This window comes from Zea mays, chromosome 1 (assembly GCF_902167145.1).
Source record: "Zea mays cultivar B73 chromosome 1, Zm-B73-REFERENCE-NAM-5.0, whole genome shotgun sequence".
Lineage (NCBI taxonomy): Eukaryota > Viridiplantae > Streptophyta > Magnoliopsida > Poales > Poaceae > Zea > Zea mays.
This window is the reverse complement of record NC_050096.1, coordinates 196,397,118-196,418,423: the sequence shown is the minus strand read 5'-3', so window position 1 is coordinate 196,418,423 and position 21,306 is coordinate 196,397,118.

Here is a 21,306-nt window from a genome sequence, read left to right as displayed (position 1 = left end):
ACTATGAATAGTACTGGACCTAAACCGACCCAAATTAGCCCACGACAGAAGGAAAGCGTCCGCGCGCGCGGCCTTGTGGACTTTGCGAATAAGCCCCTGCCGTTTTGAATAACCTGAACTGGGTGCACTGAACTATTGCTATGAGTCGCTCACAGTTTACAAAAACCTCCCCCAAGTTCTATTCCTTCACCGCCCGAGATCCTCGACAACGAACAGCGCGGGGACGAACTCCGGTGAGCCTGTGCCGGCTGATTCACACAACGGCCGGTGCTCCCGAGCGGCAGACACCAAATCAGACCCTTCCTAAATCTTTCCCCTCACTTAATTTCACCAACAAGGCTCTAAACCATCCGGTCCATGGAGGCAGTGCAGGCAGTCCAAGGAACCGACGTGTTCCCGGTGATCCAGAACTCCCTAGCTTAATTGGGCGGGTCAGCGAGCATCAGGAGCAAGCGAGGTTGCTGAAACAAGAGAATAATGGACCAGAACGAACCTGAGACGAGCTGGCCACGGTGAGGGTAGTTCTACGGTGTTTTTGAGTGATTTGGGGGAAATCCCAAATTGGAGCTCTCTGGTGACTAATTAGGGACACGGGTGGGTGTGTTGAGTGCTTGACTACATGGCGGGGCCGAGGGCGTGCTCAATTTATAGAGCCCACGAGCGGTGGCCGGTGAATTAGACGATGACGCACGGCGGCCGGAGGAACAAGAAGTTACTGGCGCGCGCGATTGGTGTCCTTTTACCGTGGTGAGCTCCCTAGCAATGAACAGAGGATTACTGTGAGTCACGGTGATTCGATGGATGTGCCAAGGCACGTGGCGCAAGGCCGTGAGGCGGCTATCACCGGCGAGCTCATCCGAATCCGCCGCGGCTAACCCGGTACGGTGGTCGGAGTAAACTATTGGCCAGAGTATATTCGTGGCGCGATATTTACTGACCCCCCCCCGGCGTTGTCTAACTGACCCGAGCACGAATCACGGTGGCAACCACACGAATCCGCGCGCAGCTCGTCGGCGGCGAGGGGGAGTGAACCTGGGATCATGTTCAGGTTACTGTACCATTGGAAGCTCTTTCAGTTAGCCTGACAGACCAAGTTTGGTCTGGATTTTCTCTTGATTTTATATGGCAACAAGGCCATCATTCTATAGTAAAGTTGTAGCATAATGATCCAGCTACAATCTTACTACGGCAACCATAGCCAATTACTATCTGGATTATAATCGAATCCAAGCTCAAAGATGGCTCAAACTCACTGTTAATCTGAATTCAGACTCAAGACAGCCTGACAGAGCAACTTTGATTCAAATTTTCTCAGAATTTTTCATAGTACTAAGTCTTGATCTTTACAGCAAAATTATTCTCCTTGTGTAGCTCTATAAACTTGATGTGGTGACCTAGGGCAAAAACTTCATAATTTGAAAGTTACAAGGCCCCAAAGTTGAGCCAATTCTCTGAAATTCAGACTTAGCCTATTTGAGTATAAGTGTGTCTTTTTGCAAATAAGTCCAAAACTTAGGATTTAAGTTGCAAGTCCACATTCTTGTGAACCATATGACTTAAGATGCTCTAATCTCATGGTTTTTGCACTTTAGTCCAAAAGTGCACTAATTTTGCACTTAGCCCCCTAGGGTTTAAGTTTAGGCTTTCTAGGGTCTTATTTAGGGTTTTTGATGCTTCTAGGGTTTGGATATCCCATAAGTCTATTTAAGGTGACATTTTATGATCATCTCTAATGAGTTTTGAAGTTTTCTCTTGTTTAAGTCTTGTTTGCTCTATTAAACCCATTCTAGGGTTGACTACCCTACTCTAGGGTTTTATTCACAAAATGTCATGTCAATACAACTTGTTTGAAATTTTTGCCTATTGAATGCACTCGAGGTGTGACAAACACATGATATGCCAATGCTTATGATGTTATGCTCAAGTTTTAGTAGCAGTAACACCAGGGGTGTTACATTTAGTAGTCTCTGTCTCATGTTATACTTCCATTTTACAATTACATTAGTACAATAAATATTACATAATTTACTAATTATATACCTTTGAGTAGAGAGGTGAAATGGCAACAGATGACATGGAACACAATGACAGTGGACCAGTCTTTGATCAGACACCAACTCCTCATGTCGGTATAATAACATACATCTTATATAATGCACTTTATGCCATTAAACAAATTATTCTAATGTTCAAACACTTATTACCAGGTTGCATCTCAGGATGATACACTCAAAGGGACAACACTTTCTGGAACTGCTCCACTCCTTACAGAGCTTGACTGTGTTCGTTCTCTGTGGGATCTACTCTGTTCCAAGGACATTGACCAACGCAGGTACATGTTACACAAATTATGAAGACCATATTTATTAGTTTGTTTGACGTATGTAATATGAATATATAACGCTCTTCTTCATATAGGGTTGTCATAGATTACGGTGAATATAGTAGAAATTGTCTCGATATTTATGAACCTTTCTCAGAGGGAAAGTGTCTTGAGAACGTGTTCATGCAGTGTTTCATTGAGTGTGTTCGCGATGATTCCAAAAATCATCGTCGAACTATGACTTCTAACAGATTAATACTTGATGTGAATGTTGGGGTATGTTCTTCACAATTATTGTAATTATTCACTGAATATACTGACACTCTCTATATTGTTTCTAGGCTCTACTAAATTTTGAAGAGCAGGAACGTCATAGTAAGAACCCTCAGCCGTTTGACCAAAATGTGTTACCGAATTGCTTACATAACACACTGCCTTCGTTGGTAAATCTGGATCAATGCAAATTGGTATGCCTCAGTATTATTTTTTTATAGATTCATTAGTATCTTTACTTTGCAAACACATATTCTTATTAACTGTACTTTTTACTCATCATGGTAGTGTAACAGCAACATGTAACTTATTTACATTTTTTCATCAACAGATATTGGTACCTATACTTAGTAGGAGACATTGGTCATTGTATGTAATCAACCTACATAATCGGTGTATACACATTCTAGATTCGAATCCGTATGGTATAGAACTCTGTGGCACTACGTGGAAGGACTACCATTATGACCCAATCTATTTAGGTGGAAGGAAATTCCCATGGGCAAGGGTTATAATGAGTAGGTTGAGCAAAGCTTTACAACATGTTTGCCCCAATGCATCCTTCCCCAAATTTGGCAACTTTCTAATGGATATGCCACCAAATTGTCCAACAATGAGAACAGGGTCAAATGACTGTGGCTTTTATGTAATGAGTTACATGAAGTATTATGATCACAATACAGGTGCTATCACTTCTTACACTCAACTAGTAAGTGACTACGCTAATGATTTATGTTCATGTTGCCATTGTTGTACATGTTAGCTATATATGTGTATAATTAATGCTATGCTTTTATTGCAGGACAATTCTCGAGACCTACGTGCTCATTCCCTATATTATCTCACATTTCATCGCATGAACAAGGCACTGCCACTTTCAATAGAGATCCAGAGATTTATGTTTGCGTGTAAGTAGTTAACTATGTGTCAGAACTAAGTTATGGATCGGGCCATGTATCGTACTATGGTATTTTGGTCAAGCATCTTAGTTAACAATGTTAGGAAGCTTCCTTACATGGGATGTTTAGAAAAGTTGTTATGCTACTTTGTCTTAGGATGTTATGCAGATACTTTTGTGACATCAGTTGGTCGGATACTTTTGGTTAGGCTGCGATGATGCTTTTCTGTTTGTGAACATCAGATGTTTCGATACTTTAGTGGGCTTAAATATGATCTATTAGATGTTATGACGTTCTTCTTTCGTTAATTTGCATACATGATTTATGCACACCACATTTCTTATTATTACGACCAATTCATTTAATGTTATACTATTGGTTAATCTGTCTATATTCTTATTGGTATGCCGACCATTTTCACACTCTTTGTTATTTGTTATCCACAATGCATATTGCTCATTCATCACATTTCTGGTCATATAGTTCATCCATTATACGGTTATCATATCAGGTTGTATACGATGTTTTATTAGTACCAAATATGCAACATTAGTACAGAATATACGCTACATTTTAGAGACTTCAACAATCAACTGTATATAAATCATGTGTGACACATGCAATGTTTACTGAAAAAATATGTTTGTATCACATACAACATACTAATCACTGGGTGACTCACTGTTGTTGATATCAATTGCATGTTTTTTGATGTTGTTGTCTCATTCCAATGAGGAGCGTTACTTCCAACCTTGTTCATAGATCCAGGAGGTCGACCTCTCTTACGACCAGCAAGGCTAGCCAACCATGCTCTATTCTCCTCCAATGACAAACATGTCCTACTGTTGTGACCATCGGCAATACCACACTTCTGGCATTTCCTGTTCATTTTCTTTGTACCTTTTGCGCCCAATTTAATAACCTTTTGTTCACTCCCCTTGATTGTTCTTCCCTTGGGTTTTGAGTTATTTGGTCTTGCCAAGCTTATACCATTGACTGCAAAATCCAGTTTCTGCAATTCAAAAGTACAGTTTTTTCAACACATAATATTATGCAGTCCCACATTCACTCTAATACCATTATTACCTTTCTGGCATGATCATTTTGTTCATGGCCACCACTCTCATTCATATCCGTGTGATTCTACAAATTAACCTGTACCCGCTAACACATTTTTAAGCTCAAACATAAGCCAATAACACAAACCAATAAATCATTTGTATGTACAACCACAAATCAACATAGTTGTTAAAGTTATTACCTCTTCAAAGGAATGTATTTGTATAGGGATTTGAACATTGTCCACACCCCCTTCAAGTATATTAGATACTTCTTGAATTTCCTGAAAAATTGGGTCAAAGCTCATTGTACATCAGTTACAATGCAACATACACAACAGTTGAAAGCTCTCTTGTGGGATTTGGTGGTTTGGATGACAACCCAATTAAAAGACTAACAAGTGTGCTAAGTGTTGAACAGGTGCTTAATGCAAAGCTAACAGGGTTCAACACAAGTGAACAAGTGAGATGGTCCAAAGACTAGATTATCTATAGATAACGGACATCACAAGTAAGATGGACATTGCTTAAGTGAGACTCGGTATGCGTAACTCAGAGACAATCGATCAAGCCAAGGATGGAGGCAAGAAGAGCTTCGAGGTACCGAGTGCACGGGAGAAGGTCAAGGAGACCAGGAACCTAAAGCCAAGGGTGAAGAAGAAGACTTGCAAAGTCAAGGTTGATCGAGTTAAGAAGAGTTATGGCACATCAAGGATCACTACAAAAGGACATGACTTACAACCAATGAGATAACATTTATAATTATGTGGTATAAGTCATAAGGCTCAAGATCAAGCTCAAAGAACTGAACAAGGTCACTAGAAGGAGGAGCAGTGTCAAAGCCAGAACTGGAAGCAGCCCAAAAGAGCTAAGTTCACCTTGATCTTTAGTTTGGGTTGTTCCTATGTTTGGATATATTCTATGTGACATTTGCAGGGTCTTGGAGCTCAGATATGTCAATCTAGATCAAGTCAAGTTGAGTTGATAATTTAGATGTCCAACACATGTCATTGTAATATGTGCTAAGTGGTTAAGACATGTAAGTCAAAGAATCAAGGTATGTCTCTGGCCCTAGTGAATTGTTTTTGGAGCTAACATATTTCTCTAAGTGCGAGGGACCAATTTGAGTCAAATCCAAAAGAGCAAAGGAAGTCCAGCTGAAAAGCCAGTAGAGTACTTGCTGTGGGTGCACCGGACTGTCCGGTGTGCACAGGACAGTGTCCGGTGCATTAGCTGCTCGGCTGGCGAACTCGCCGCTCTCGAGAATCGATTGGGCGTTGCGGCTAAAATTCACTGGACTGTTCAGTGTGCACTGAACTGCCCGGTGAGCCAACAGCGCCTGCGCCAACGGTCGCTACCGCAATCAGCGGGCGACGCGTGGCCTGAGCCAACGATCAGTTGGCGCACCAGATTGTCCGGTGTGCACTGGACAGTGTCCGGTGCGCCAAGAGGTCCGAGGGGCAACGGTCGGCTTCACCAGAAAAGGAAGGAGATCAGGCACCGGACAAGCACTATTCATGTCCGGTGGTGCACCGGACTGTCCGGTGCGTCACCCGACAGAAGGCAAGAATTGCCTACCAAATGAAGCTCCAACGGCTCCTAGGCCCTTTGGGACTATAAAAGAGACCCCTAGGCACCTCCAACAAGGACACAAGAGCAGCCAACAAGTTCATACATCATTTGGATCAATTCTTTCTCTCCCTCTCTCGTGTTTGTTTCTAGTTTGTGAAGAGGCGAAGTTATAAGCCTTTAGAGAGAGGGGAAGTGCTGCTGAGAGCTAGAGCAAAATCTTGAGCGCATTGTTACTCTGCCGGAGTGCTATCGAGAATATTGTAAGCAGCCATGGCATCGTTGTAACTGATATCAACATAGTGGAAGGCTCTATCTGTCGCACTGACAGATCTGAGCAAACGGAGGAAGGAGTTGAAATAGACACCAAGCCAAGGTGTGGCTAACTCCAACGAGGACTAGGCAAGCATTTCAGGCTTGGCCGAACCTCAGGATAAATCCCTGTGTCTGTGTGCTCTGCTCTGTGCTGTGTGTTGTTCTCTGTCTTATTTGCTGTTTATACTTGCACTTCTATATTTATATGTGGTACAAGCTGTCTTGGAAGTGCAGGGTATTTTAAGACAGGAACTTCAATTCCACTGCAACCTACTCGAAGGGTCTTTCATTCCACCGCGATCCAGCCTTCGAGTAGAGTAAGAATTTCCAGTTTCAAAGTGATAATTATTATTCGCCTATTCACCCCCCCTCTAGGCAACATCTAGATCCTGTTCTCGGGCATAGGGAACTTTCAACAGTATAGTCAATATGCATCATATTTTACTATCAATACGTTGCCAATCCTTTCACCCAATTCACCATCTCTATCAACGTCTCTATTGTCTTCATCATCGTCCTGATATTTTATTGTTTCATACGTCATCAATGTATTAGGATGAATACTATGTTAACAATATTTACAGTAAAACATCACATACATGTATACCATCTCCCCCAGTAATTCCACAAGTCTCCTCAACTCCTATATCTGTCTCCAAACACAAAAGTACCTTGAGAAGCTCATCCATTACTGCTAGGGCTCTATCATTACCTGCCTTTAACAAACTAGCATGATGCACTACTTTCATTGCTTTTTTAGCAACATCTTCTGTCTATATGATTTTGTTTCTCCATCCTTTACCTTCAAATTCATATCATCTCTTGAAAACGGAACATCTTGTCTTACTGAGTAGGTGTACCGTTGTAAAATGTATTCCTTAGGTATCCGTTCAATCTGAAGATGCATAAACGCACGTAATACATGTACACAGAATAGTCCTATAAAAACAATAATGATCATAAGAATTTTTATATATGTTTTTCATATAAATGTATATAATTACTATTTAGTACTACATACATGTATGTTCCCAATGTTTGCATTCACACGTATACTTTTCAGATTCTTCATCAAATAGTAACTTTGAATTGGTGTTGTCCCCACACAATTTTCTTTGATCGTGTAGTATGTTGCACTACCCAATCATTTGCACCCCTTCTTGATCATGCATTATCTTGAACGCAGTTGCATATTTCAAAGACTCCTGAAATTTATTCATCACAGCCCTTGTGTATGCTCTTGCAACCCTTATCTCAAACATATATAGCATGTTTGTTTCCTTTTGACCCTGCGTCGTATATAATTCAGATTAGATGACACTTATATTAATATATAAATATACTTCATAACATTTTGTACTCACCATGCTTCCCACTGCTTCTTTTGACACTTTCATCTTCCTACTGTGTAGAAGCTTCATCATTTGCTTGGCAAATTGATGTAGCGGAGTGTTTGCATCGACATGTGCACTTTTCACAAGCTTGTTCATGCTTTCGCTACGCTGTGTAGACAACATTAGCCCACAATAATCATTTTTGAAAAAGGCAGGCACCCAATCCTTACGTATTCCATACATCTTGTTGAGAGTAATGTTATCGTGCAGATGGAAATCTTCAAGTAGCATTGACCATGCAGTCTCAAACTCCAACTCAGTCAAAGGATGATGTCTAATAGATTGGAACCTTGTCTTAAAGTCCATTTCCTCAAACCTTGCATACAACTCGTTTAGAAGAGGCATATACCTATTTTGCACATGCCATAGACACAACCGATATATTGTGTGTGGCAAAACCCTCTCGAGTGCTACTGGCATTGCAGGATCTTGATCTGCATTCATAGATGTCAAAATTGTATGAACCTTATTCCATGTTAGAAAGAAAATAAAATCAAATTTAAAACATATTTTATGTATATACATTTCCTGCATTATTATCAGTCGTACCTGTCAGCATCACTCGTGGCCCTTCGGTTCCCATGCATGTTTTGAATGCGTTGAATACCCATTCAAATGTATCAACAGTTTCATCCCCCAATAATGCGAACACAAATATGGTGCACTGGAGGTGGTGGTTTGAACCAACAAACATACCTAGTGGTTTTTCATAAAGATTAGTCTTATGCGTTGTGTCAAATGTGACTGCATCACCAAAATCCATGTAGTCCCCTTGCTGGCTTGCATGTGACCAAAATATGCTCAAAATCTTCCCCTCTTTATCCAATTGGAAGTCAGAGAAAAATTGAGGATTATCCTTTTTGCATAATGCAAAAAAGATAGTAGCTTAGCCACATCATTTGCATTTCTCTCTCGTTGCTTTGCCTTTTTCCTGTAATTATTGTCAATATTTAGCATTCGGCGAAATCAACATATATGCAAATTTCAATTCTGAATTAGAATCTAAAAATATTATAAACTTACAGGTTATACATGTCATGTGCTGTTACAGGCACACTCTCAGGACCACCGTGCATTTCTGAAACATAATCCATAATACAATGCTACGGGATTCGACTCTCCTGCATTGAACTTATGAATTCCATGTATTCAGGATCATGCGTCTTGTTGCATTGTAATTGATTCTTTTCTGTATCCTTCTTAAAAAATTCATGATTATGATCCAAGTGCAACAGATCAATACGCACTGATATCACTTTCTCTTTGGCATCATCATAAATTTTTTTAAGTTTCATACCGGCCTTGCATTGTGTCCGCTTCGAGCTCGTATTACGTACCTTTGGGTTCGATATTCCCCTTATCGCACTCTTTCCTTCCATCGAGCAATTCAACCACTTATAATTTTTCCGTTCCCTATACCTTTTCAATGGGAAGGCAACTTCATATGCATACCTACTATAAAATTGATATGCTTCATCCACACCACTGAATATCATACCAACTTTAGGTACCAACCTCGGATCAATTGTAACTTCCTGTGCAAATAAATAAAATATACATGTATTTACAAATATCAATAACATGTACGATGTATGGTGTCTGACCTATTTTTCTATCGTATGCACAATATAACATATCATACCATCTAGCTGCATAATATTACCCTCGATTCATTTTTTCTATCGTATGCAATCTAATCTACACTAATGAAAATCCAAAACAGTTATAAAGTACTTACATGTCTCTGCAGAATCACAGGTGTGTCTTGTTCATGCTCACCAATAGTTCGCATAGTAGTCAACTGTTGTCCTCCTTGATTTATGGTCATCCTCGATGCATCAGATGTGCTGTGATCATCAACACCCGGCACCCTCAATGCTGCTGGTGGAGTAATTGCCCCTCCGGCAGTTTCTGTTTGCCCATGTGCATATGCATCCGAGCCAAACTGTTTTCCTACTGGTTGATCTCCCTGCACCATTGATACGATATCCAAGTATGGATTTGATCGATGAACTGATGTCAGCTTCGTGTACTCTCTGATCGGCTCTTTACCCCATGGCGCTGCCATCTTTCAGTACAGGGTACTTCCTTCTGCCACTCGCACCCTAACACCCGATTATTGCTGTATAAATTTTCTGGAAGCGTGGGATTCTTTCCTTCTCCCATGCACATTTCCATCATCGTGGGCGCGATATTCACGGCGAGTTCGCGCGTGTATCTGCTATATTATAGGATCGTGGGCGCGCTGATCGTGGGCGTAACTGAAATTTATGCAAGTTAGACGTAGGTCGTATGCTATCGTAAACACTGTTTCGATCCACTTCCATAATAAGCGGGTGACACGTCACCGGCCCACGTTCAGAATGATGACCCACGCTCTGTTACGCAATATTTACCCAACATTTATACATGCATAAAATCACCCCACCATTCGGGCCATCTGGCTCGGCCCATCCCGATCTGGCTCGTTTACACAACCTGGCTGGGGCTCCTCCGCACCTATCGGAAGCCCAGGGCTCCCATTACCATCAGCCTATATATATATATATATATATATATATATATATATATATATATATATATATATATTGGTAGAATTGTAAAAACACGCATGCAAAGGCGCGCATTAGAGAAGGAAATGTCACAAGGGCATGTGTTCTGCAGGGAAAGATATCTCCATTCCTCCGGTAAAATAGCACTTGCTCACCTACGTTTGTATTACAACTCAACGTTGTCTCCTGTTCCCTGCGCTTTCCATTCCTATATCTTCTCATTGATAAAATATGCTTCAGATTCTATCGATTTGGGCTGCTTGTATATGGATCTAGCATACTTGCATTGGGATCTACTGAAATGATGACTTCATTCATAGGAATCACTAGATTTCTTTTGTCTGATACTCCATTTTAACCGTTCTTCTCCAACATACGAACGTGTGCTTCCTGTGCAGTTTTATTCCCCCTCTTTTTAGGGTTCGGCTTGCATCCTTACAACTTATTTACTCTTGATTTGCTTGCAGAATGTACCAGATTTCCTCTCCCTAACCCCTCCCCATACAATCTTTTTAATCGCATATTTATTTTTTTCCTTACCTTACTTAGTCGACCATTTGTACTGCATTTTCATGTTAATATTTTCACATCAATTTTTCCTTTTTCCTAAAAAATGTAAAAATATGGTTTTGTCTTAAGATCTTCTTAGACAGTCGACATTATATTCTTTATAAAACCGTTTTTATTACCTTCACTTGATTTTCATTCATCGCTTACTAACTCTCACATTTTTTCTCTTTCTTTGGCCTATAGAAAATGATGTTTAGCTTGGTGAGTGCTTTCCATTCCTATATCTTCTCATTGATAAAATATGCTTCAGATTCTATCGATTTGGGCTGCTTGTATATGGATCTAGCATACTTGCATTGGGATCTACTGAAATGATGACTTCATTCATAGGAATCACTAGATTTCTTTTGTCTGATACTCCATTTTAACCGTTCTTCTCCAACATACGAACGTGTGCTTCCTGTGCAGTTTTATTCCCCCTCTTTTTAGGGTTCGGCTTGCATCCTTACAACTTATTTACTCTTGATTTGCTTGCAGAATGTACCAGATTTCCTCTCCCTAACCCCTCCCCATACAATCTTTTTAATCGCATATTTATTTTTTTCCTTACCTTACTTAGTCGACCATTTGTACTGCATTTTCGTGTTAATATTTTCACATCAATTTTTCCTTTTTCCTAAAAAATGTAAAAATGTGGTTTTGTCTTAAGATCTTCTTAGACAGTCGACATTATATTCTTTATAAAACCGTTTTTATTACCTTCACTTGATTTTCATTCATCGCTTACTAACTCTCACATTTTTTCTCTTTCTTTGGCCTATAGAAAATGATGTTTAGCTTGGTGAGTGCTTCACAGCTTCCCAAAGTGCAAGGTGCACACTCATTCTTCCTATACTCTATGCATTTGAGATTAGTTGATTTACGATTGTATTCCTTTTAAGATGGGCACAATGCATGCTTATAAAAGGTACAAAGTAACTTATTTTTGCTTTAAAAACGTTCTGCAACAAGCCATCATCCGTTATGTGTTTTAATGTTGGGTGCCTCTTCTTTCATCAAGAATACAATCTCTAAACAGTTATACTGAATTTTTGTAGCAAGCTGATAATAACGAAAGGAGAATTGATGTTTCTAATTGTTTCTATATGTAAGCTGCTACCAATGGTCCAGAGATGCTTAGAACAGAAACTTTTTTTATATGAGAATGCTAAAGCAAATCTGTTATGGGTTCAAATATGACTATATATCCATTTATAAATACTTTAGATAGGTGACCTTTTTTACTAATACGACATGTTATATGCAAAGAAATATGATACACTCTATAAAACATGTTTCTAGAGCATTAACCTATCATACAAGTGAAGAAAACATACTAGAATACTTTAGTTTCACTTTGCATGCATTTTAACATATAATGTATATATCACTGTTTTCAGCATATCACCTCATGCTTAATGCATATTTTCTATTTATGTTCGCAGGTTAGCTTTCCATGTAACTGAAACTAACACAGATCCAGCTGGTTAGCCTCCATATTAATTGGTACTTGCATGCTACCATCTAAATTATTTTTCCAAATTTTTTCACTAAATACTAGGACCAATTTTTTTATGCAGCAAATGGATGATGTTTATCCTATCATCAACAAAGATATTACCAACCCTCTTGAATCACCTCAAAAGAGTTCTTATTCTATAGTTACATCTAAATTATATATAACTGAAACACAGAATTCAATTATGTTTTATGTGTGCACTGTGCTGGTCCTCTAGCCGAGTGCATCTTGTTTTTTGGAGATCTTGTTGCTTTGGTACATGTAGATAAATAAGGAAATGCTTCTACCTCATCCAACTATACTTTTTAGACATTGAGACCGAAAATCCTCTTGAATCATATCCTTTTGGTAAAGTGGTTCGCACACAGTGCATATGGACATCTGGTTCTAGATTCGTGCTTGGATCTTATCCGACATCCTCTAGCCGAGATCCTCTTGCTTTGGTACATGTAGGCCTATAAGGAAATGTTTCTACTTCATTGAAATTCAATTTGGACATTGAGACCGAGAAAGCTACTATTTTCTTTTGGTAAAGTTCTTCGCATCAAGTGCAGGTTGTATTTTCTTTTTTTACGGCTCTACTGTCAACTTGGTCCTTGGCGCTTTCATTTCCTAAGCTATGTTTCCATTCTTCGTTCGTAGATCGTTTGTTTTGGTGGACAACTCATTTCTTTTGGGTGGAATGGTTCATACTGTACGATGTTCAGATTTCGCTTTCTTTTATTTATAGACGCATCGAGGTTCCAAAAGGCCACTATATTTCTTCGCTGGTTCATCCATTGTCTCCGTTCTCTGTTCTTGAAGCTTATCCTTTTTTACTGCCCCAATTTTAGGGTTTAGGGTGTTTATCAATATTTTCTAAAAATCTTGTTCCTCTCTAGTCCCAACTCTTCCATCTAATCCCTGGTTATTCCGCTCCAGTCTAGGATTGAAGTTTTGTTGCATTCATTTGTCCAACAAAATAGCTTTTGTGGTCATATATTATTGCAGTACCTTTTTGGGCACAATGATGATAGCAGCTATCACGACTACTTCTTGTAGAAAGAGAAGTAATCCAATTCGGTTTTCTCCAATCTAGTTTCAATTTCATACCTTCTCGAGTTTTGTTACCTGTTTCTAATGTTTGGGTTTTACTAAATTGCTTCTGATTTATAAAGGTATAACATCGTGTACACTCCTATGTCATACATGACATATTTTCTTATACATAATCAACATATTATCTTTCACTCTTCCTTGAACCAAGTACACAACAACAAAAATGTTCGACAAACACTTTTACCACAACTGATATTTTCCTCCCATGTATACAGGTACATATTTGGTTTTTGCCCACACATCAAGAGCAGTATCACTTCTGGACAGAAGACGTTTATGTGTAAATGTAGCGCCTAGAAACACACTGTTACCAGCTCTTGGTACACGCTACTTTAATGCTGCTTTGGTCTGATACTTATGTATTCATTATCCTTAGTAACAACTATTCTGGATGTGAAAATGTTCATGACACGTTGACAAGTTTTACATGCTTATATAACAAGATTTTGCACCATGGTTTAACATGCGCGCATGGCGCGCGCTTCATACACTAGTAGTCTATATACTGAAGCAACAAGAACGAGTGTGGAGCCTGCTATAGAAAAGTCGAGAGCCTGCTATAGTCTGATTCTTTAGGGCATGTAAAAGTGATGTTTAACGTAGAGGATCCTAAGGTGTTTAAAGGAGGTATTTGCAAAAAAAATAGAGTCGTCTCTCCGTGAAGAAATGTCTCTGGCTCGTAACCCAAGTAGTAACAGACGTCTCACTTCTCACTGTACGAATTTGTCGTTTGTTCTATCAATCTGATGTTGTACAAAGGCATTTAATTCTATATTTATTAATAGACTATATTTATAGACACTCCAATGTATAAGGGCATGTACAATAGGTGTCTTGAGTTGTGTCTTCGAGTGTGTCTAGGGGGGTGAAAGTAAAAAAGCTCAAGACACATGTTGGTGTTTGGGGCCCGACCGTGCACCTAGGGTTGCCCCTCGAGGTGCTTTTGGGTAGGACGGTGTCGCTGATTGTAGCTCGATGGTTCGTGCAAGACGCACGAGAGACGATAGACAATTTTCTACAGGTTCGGGCCGCTTGGAGATGCGTAACACCCTACTTCCTGGTGTGGATCTTTATGTGGTGGGTTACAGGAGAATTCTCTAGTATGAAGAATGCTAGAGAACTGAGTAGATGGTTGATGAATGACCTTTTTTTGATGGGGTGCCCCCTAGGCCTTATATATCTGACCGTGGGGCACTTACATGCGTGTATGATAACGATGTATGCCTAAGTAATAGTGAACCGACCAAACTTATCTTCCCACAAACTTGTTGAGTTATCCTCACTTGGTTCTGATGTCCAAGGTGGTCGCGCGGGAGAATCGGATCAGAGCTGTGGATAACGCTCAAAACCTCACGAGCCGCCTTGGCTTGCGCTCGCTCATTCCCTGCGTCGGCCCATTCTGCCAGCAGTTCTCCCCTGGCCCACGAAGGGATGGCCTTCCGAAACAATAGGCCCAAAGCCATTCGCGAGGCCTTCTAGCCTTCTAGTGGACCCGGGGGATATCTGTCCCCCACAAGCCCCCAATCTTTGAGTTGATTTTGAAATAATCGGCCCAAAGATTCTAGGCCCAGCTTGCGGTTTTGATAAAACCCTTTTCATTTTGGTAATGCGCGCTTCAAAGATGCACTTGTTGAACGTTGCTTCTGAACTCTGAATGACTCAAAAAACAATCTTCTATCGTCCTCCTTTGGTACATTCAACGATCTTTGTCTCATGCCTCAGAAATTGGCGCTCTGTCATAAGCTTATGCTTTAGAGATCAGCATTTTGTCCTTTGGAGTTAAGGATTCATTTGGTGCATTGGAGGTGCACCCAATGGGTGTAGCCCCCGAGCTTTGAGTGGATTGTTGAAAATAATCCACTCAAAGATCTTCATCTCATGCTTTTAGGGATCAACATTTTATATTCGTCTCATGCTTTAGAAACTAGCATTTTATCTTTGTCTTATGCTTTAGGGATCAGCATTTTACTTTCGTCTCATGCTTTAGAAATCAGCATTTTACTTTCGTCTTATGCTTTAGAAATCAGCATTTTTGCTTCCTCCATGCTCTTGTGAATTCAAACGATGTGGTCTGCCCATGCCCTGTTAGGTTTGAAATTTATTTGATCGGTGACGGATTGGACGTCTGGTAGATGGCTCTCGGCTGGTCTTCACCTTGATCTGTGATTCAATGCTTCTGCTGACTAGACTTGCACTTCAGTAGCTATATTTGGATTTCCTTTGATCTAATGCCGATATCTTCCTTCTGCCTCAATACATTCATTGTGTATACTATATGGATGTGACTTGTTCAGAAAATCTATTGGAAATTCCTGGCCGTCCCCCCCAGTGGGTGTGACCAAGGAACATCTTGGTACGCAGAGCGTTTAGCACACTGTCCTGGAGTATTAACTTGACGTGATCGTGGGGCATAATCATATCGCTTGAGCAGTTGACCTTAGTCCAAATGGTGTCGTGTTACGCGAAGCGGCGTCTGTTGCGTGACTCGTTTTCAGGCGGCTTGAATTGCTTATTGAATGTTTGCGACTGTTCAGAGGGCGTGGTAGGAAGTGGACGGTCACTTCTGCCCTCTATAAATAGCCTGCTTGCACCATTGTTCTCTTCACCTTCCTTCGATCATCTGTTTCTTCTTTCCTGACTCCTTCTTCTCCTCTGTTCGATCATGGGCAAGGACAAAAAGGGCCAAGGTTCGCCGCGACGCTCCGGCGACAAGCGGAAGCACGAGCTGAGTCCTCCCTCGGAGGACTTCGGTGATTCTGAGTACTCGGAGGAGGAGTTTTCCTCCGAGTCCGAGGGGTCACCGAAGTATGCTTCCCCCGACGTCGTCCGATGACTCAGACGATTCCCAGGGGATAGCTGCCGAGATGTGGACGTACATCTGAACCGTCGAGCGCGCCGGCTCGAGGGCTCGGATGAGTCGGAGGTCTCCTCGGACGAGGAGAACTCTTCTGACTCGTCCGAGGAAGGAAGCGGTGGTGATGGCGACGACGAAGGCGACGGCAGTGGCGGCGACGGCAGTGGCGGTGGTGGCGACGATGGCAATGATAGTGGTGGCAAGGGCAGCAACGGCAACGGCAACGGCAGCAAGATCAGTGGCAAAGCGCCACTGGCTTAAATATTAGTATAAATAGTTAGTAGTAGTAGTAGTAGTAGAATAACGTAGTAGTAGTTAGTAGCATAGCGTAGTGTAAGTAGTGTAGTAGTGTAATGTAGGGTAATGTAATGTAGTTAAAAAGAGAAAAGGCTGACTCATAATGAGTTAGTCTTTGAGTTTGTAAAAACTTCCCTCCTCTATATAATGAAGGACTTAGGTTGCTCCAAATGAACATTGCCCCTTCTTTATGAGTGTTTGACAGTTCATCCTTGCTCCTAGTGCCGCTGGCGTTTTTAGAAATAATCGCCAAACGCCAAACTTCCGAGCAACAGCTAGTGACACTGGCGTTTTAGAGGTAACCGCCAAGCGACACTTGACACTGCCGGCGTTTTAGAGGTAACGCCGAGTCATGTCTGAAGTTTTATTTTTCCGAGTGATGACTTGGCACTTTCAGCGTTTTTAGAAGTAACCGCCGAGTAGTGCTTGCTATTGTCGGCGTTTTAGAGGTAACCGCCGAGTCATATTTGAAGTTTTGTTTTCCCGAGTGATGACTTGGCACTTTTAGAAATAGCGCCTGACCCAAGAAAAATCCCATTTGTACTTGCGTCGACATGTGCTCTTGATTTCTGAGCCCTAACTTCTCATTTTTACTTTGGACCACTCCTCCGCTTCCCTGAGATTCTGCTCCCGTTCGTCCCAGCGGCGAGACTGCAATGGCACCAAAACGGAAGAAGCAGAGCTCCACCGTGGCAATCATTCCTCCCATCGACCCCAACAGTCAGTTGCCATTCGCGGGTAACCACATGTCTATTGTCTCAGAGTTTGATCTTCTTCACCTTGTCGATGTTGGGGTTTTACTGCCGAAAGAGATCTGCTCTTGGCGAATTTGTCGCGGGGTCACTGTTCCAACAGAAGATACCCATGAATCTGTCATCTATGTTCCTTTCCTCATCTACGGCCTTGCTCTTCCCATCTCTCCCTTCTTCTGCGGCCTCCTTGATTTCTATGAACTGAATTTGACCCACTTGAATCCTATTTCTGTCTTGCAAGTTTCCATCTTTGTTCATCTATGTGAGGCCTACCTCTGGATTCTCCCCCACTTTGGCCTCTGGAGATATTTGTATCATTGTCGGCCTGGAATGGCAGGGGGACAGCACCAGCTCATTGGTGGTGCGAGCCTAGAGATGCATCGTGGGAGGAAGACAGAGTATCTCGACATCCCCCTCAAGGATAGCATCAAGGGGTGGCGCCTCGAGTGGTTTATTGTGGAGAACCACTGCTAGTCTCTCCCCCCTCGGTCAGGGAGGCAGTCGGATGTCCGCACTTCGAGCTGGGTAGAGTCTCCAACTCCTTTGGAGGTTGTAGAGGTCAGAGTTCTCCTTGCTGAGATTTGCCTGCTGAAGGACAGAGGTCTGACTGCTGAGGTTACGGTCGCCGATTTCGTCTTCAAGAATATCCAGTCTTTGAAGGATATGGTATACCCTGCTTATCTGTACAGTGGCATCAACGATTCTACCCGAGTAACAAACGAGAGGATTCCCACTGTAGATCTAATGAGCCGACTAGATATGATCCTAAGGGGCAAAGTCTCGAACGCTGGTGCTCCTGTTGCCTACTCTGCCTGGAACCTGCCGCCACATAGGTCCTTTTTCGAGTTTGTGTCCAATCCTCCTACTCGTGATGGTGTCCTGGGTCTTAGAGTGTGACCCTCCTCTGAGGACATTGAGGCTCTGATTGCCCCGCTCCGGAGTCTCCTAGAGAATGAGAGGCAGACTCATTTTGAAATTCCAACCAGCACTGATGACGCAGAGATGGACGCTATACTTAGCTTCCTGGCTGGGGAATCGTTTGATTATGCCCTCGCCGTGCCAATGGTTATCACAGATGGGCAAGAACTTGGTGAAGTGGTTAAAGCCCGGAAACCCGAAGGTGTTCGATCAAAGCGTCCACGCCGAGTGAGCTGACAGACTGCACCCGTTGAAGAAAATAGGAAGAAAAGGCGGCTTCGGTGACTATCAAGCTTGGACCAGGGCGCGAATCCTTCTACTCCGGTTCCAGATGAGATACTGGCGAAGACCCTTCCTAAAGTTGACGCCAAGGGTTGTGATCGTGCACTAGCCACTGCTTTCATATTTGATGAAGGCGAGGAGGAGGAAGAAGAAGAAGTCCCGCTGATCCGAAAGAACAGCAGGCACTATAGAGGTAGCGAAGGGGGAAGTGATATTCCTTCTCCAGCTCTGTCAGCTCTTGTCGGTCTTCAGGGACTGTCAATATTGGATTTTGATCAAGCACTTGAGGACGTCATCCCCGAGAACATGCTGTCAGAGTCAATCATCGATGATGTGATGGCTGCTTGTTCAGAGGTTCGAGACGATGGATTGGGGGTATCGCAAGCAGTGTCTCGCGCATCATCGACTTTGTAAGGCAGTCTTTGATGCCGAGATGCTAGTCCGAGTCAGCTGACTCCCATGGAGGTTACAGAGGAGCTCTCAGCCTTAGAGGTGGCCACTACGGAAGACCCAGCCCCCGAGGGTGGTGCTGGCAGTTATCCAGCCCCCGAGGGTGTTGCCGGTAGTGATCCGGCTCTGGTGGGTAGCGCGAGCTGCAACCCAACCCTCGAGGGTGTTCAGGTGGACTCTCCTTCCCATACCTCCATGGACGTCCACGTCGGGTCGTCCCCACCTCGGTCTGACGGGGCGACGATGGTGCATGTTTCCTCAATTTTGAACGAACAAGTCGCCTTAGAGGTCGGCGATCTAGATGCGAGAAACTTGATATCTGCTGGTGGGGCTGAGATCACCCCTGATAATGCCCTTCAAATCGTTCCTGCTGATCTTCCCCCGTCAAGCCATGGCGTAGCTTCTCCTGCCCTGGGTCTGCCCTCATTTCTTTCCAATCTTCAGGTGAGTCATCCTCTTGCTTTGTATTGCCCATATTAGTGAATTGTCTTCCTTCTGCTCATCTGTCTGCGATCGCAGGCTTTGGTTGATGGAATGTCTGCCCAGCTGAGGTCGTGTGGTGCCACTGTTCCAGAAGAAGCTCTGTCTCTAGTGCAGTGGAACCCCTTGCTGCTTCAGAAATAGATTGCTATCTTGAAGGTAGGCCTAGGCACTTTTAAACTGAAACCGAATTACCGAACCAAAAATTTGAAAACCGACCCGAAGTTTCAGTTTTTCGAGGTTCGGTGTCGGGTTCGGTTTTAATTCCTGAGAATTTTGGTAATTGGTGTCGGCCTCGGTTTTAAGCTTACACCAAACCGAAACACCGCCCAAACCGAGCGTGCTGCAGTCCTACGTCCGCCGGCGTCCCACTCCCACGGGCCACGGCCCCACGATTCTAGTATTCTACCGTGACCGGCCCATAGGCCATAGCCCACTTCTCTCTCTTTCTCTTCTAGTCTTCTCTGTGCATTGCGCGCCTGCGCCCAACTTGGCAAGGCAACCCTAATCCATTCGACATCGTTAGACCGACGGCGGCGGCGGCGCTCCCCACTCCCCAGTTCCCCGCTCCAAGATGCTCGGCCGCTCCGGCGCTCCCTAGTCCCCACGTGCTCCCCAGTCCCCACTTCCCAGTTCCCCGCTCAAGTCGATACTGTGGCACGGCAAGTCGGCAAGAGGAGGCAGGAGCGGTCGCCGGTCGAGCTGACTGCTGAGGGCCACGAGCCCACGACTGACAACTGTGGGCTACTATGGTAGCAAGAGGAGGCCGGTGGGCGACATCAGCCATCGGCGCCAAGTTCTCTGAGCAGTACAACGACGCCTATAACTGAGCCAATGTACGTCACCTCTACTCTACTCTACTCATCTCAATTTTCTGTGTAGTGTTGATGTAAACTGTGGTCTTTGAGCTATTAATAGATTTCTGATTTTTTATTTTCAAACTTTATCTTGTAGATGGGGGACACTGATGATGTTGCTGTTAATGAAGTGAACGCAAAAGAACCAAGAGCGACAGATGCAGACAAAGGCAAGGAAGAGCAGCCCAATGATGCACCAACAGAGGAGGATGGCAAGAAAAGGAAAGCTATTGCTCCAAGGTCAGATGTATGGGAACATTTCAGCAAAGTTAGAACTGAAGGAGGGGAAGACAGAGCCAAGTGTAGGTACTGTGGCAAGCTCTTTCGCTGTGACACAAGGACAAATGGTACATCTTCTCTGAAAGGTCATCTAAAGGTTTGCAAGAAGAATCCAAACAAACTTGTAATTGATAATCAAGGTACTTTACAGCTACAACCTGCCAATAGTAGTGTTGGTACTGTTTCAACATGGAAATTTGATCTGGATGACTTAAAGAATAGTTTTGCTGAAATGATAATTGAGGATGAACAACCTTTTGTCTTGTCTGAACGTCCTGGTCTTAGAAAGTTTCTAGCTAAAGCATGCCCACGTTTTGTTATGCCATCTAGGAGAACTGTCACTAGAAACTGTGTGAAAGTGTATGATGTGCAAAAAGAAAAGCTCAATAATTTCTTGAAGGAAAATTGTGCTAGAGCTAGCCTCACGACTGATACATGGACATCAAACACGAACCAAAACTATATGTGTGTGACACTGCATTTTATTGATAATGATTGGAAGCTCCATAAAAAATCATAGGATTCTTCTTGGTTAAAGGTCATAGAGGAGAAGATATTGGTAAATCCTTAGAGAATTGCTTGGCTCAA